Source organism: Diaphorina citri, unplaced genomic scaffold, assembly GCF_000475195.1.
Source record: "Diaphorina citri unplaced genomic scaffold, Diaci psyllid genome assembly version 1.1 scaffold2266, whole genome shotgun sequence".
NCBI classification, from domain to species: domain Eukaryota; kingdom Metazoa; phylum Arthropoda; class Insecta; order Hemiptera; family Psyllidae; genus Diaphorina; species Diaphorina citri.
Genome location: NW_007379691.1, coordinates 1 through 1,524, shown reverse-complemented (window position 1 = coordinate 1,524; position 1,524 = coordinate 1). Strand labels below are relative to the sequence as shown.

The 1,524-nt window shown below is 37.1% G+C and overlaps 1 pseudogene; it reads right to left on the bottom strand.

Annotated features, from left to right (window-relative positions):
* Positions 1-1,518, bottom strand: part of LOC103518599 — an 11,118-nt pseudogene extending 9,600 nt beyond the window's left edge.
* Positions 1,519-1,524: the final 6 nt, after the last annotated feature.

Sequence of the window (1,524 nt, the reverse complement as noted above, 5' to 3'; positions counted from 1 at the left end):
TTTAAAAAAAGAAAAAGAAATCCTTTTAATAAAAAAAAAAAAAAAAAAAAAAAAAAAAGATCTCTCCCTCTCTCTCTCTCTACTAGGCAATGGTATCATTGAGCAACTAATTACTAAATGCATAAACCTAAAAATCTGTAAAGACAAGCTCCTGGGGTACAAAAAGGAAAAAAATAAATCAGTAGGTTATTTTAAATAATGGTGAATTATTTTATTTTATTATGTAAAAATAATTTCCTTGCCTACTCTACTCACTAGGTGATTTCCAATTTAGGGTTTCTTTCCATCATTATAATCCAAGTCCTATTTTCTATAAGTGTCAAAAAAAAACATCCTTTTACAAACAGAAACCAGTATGTTACAATAAACTCTTTAAAGATTTGGGTGATGATGAATCAATAATTCATGATGATAATAATAAGTGCTACTAAAATACCCACTCTGAACACTGAAGCTATCTGAATGATTAATTAAACATGGCAGACTGTAGACCGTGTTAATCCTTTCTGATCAAATACAAAATGAAGAGGATAGTTTCTTTACAAGATTTATACACAAGGAGGAGGGCGGGGATAGATTCAAGCTGCAACTCTCTGATGAATCATTTGCTCTTTGTTAATCAGATGAGTTGTATTGTTGACTAACTTCATCAATTCATTCAAGCTGGCACTCCATTCATTCAGAATCTCACCTGGATCCTTGTTCCTAGCAAAGTTAATAATTCCAGCAGGTCTATCAATCTTGGCAGTGATGGTTTTACTAACCACCATGGAGGACAAGAACTCTTCTGTTTCTTCAATAGGTAGACCCAGCAAGTCACACATTCTCTGCAATGTAATTCTTGTGTAGTACTTGGCCATGACTCGGATGTTATGTTCCACAACACGATGCTTCAACATCTTGAAACACTTCTGTCCCTCCTCTGTGCTCTGGTTGAATACAGACGTCTTGAACAATTCCTCTTCATAGAGCTGACGTAATCCTGACCACTTGATAAGCTCTGGATTTGTGAACCACTGTAAGAGCCCCTTGTATAGAGGAATCTCATTGAGCAGCTTATCTTCAAGTACACGGTGTGTAAGATCACTCTGTTCATTATCATAGGGTGCTAGCATAAGATAGAGCACTACATTCTGCAGGACTGCATGTCTCTGTACAGGATCACTCTGTATGCAGGGTGTTGTCAGGATAGCACGGTAATGCTTGCATGTAGCCAGGTAGCTTCCTTCATGTTGATCCAGCTCTATCATGAGTCTGTAGTATTTCAGCTTCAACTCTTGCACATCATCTTTCTCATCATCAAAGAACTTGGTGTTGATTTTCTTGGAGATGATCTGAGTTCTGATATAATCCTTCTTGGCCAAACACAATCGCATCTGTTCTAAGATGAGTGTCACTTTCTCTTTCTTCTCCATGGATCCATAAGTTTCCACTTGTAACTCTTGAATGATGTTAGCTGCCTCAGTAACATCACCCTCATCTTCCTTCATCTTTGCCAGGATATGAGTAAGACGTGCACGCTCT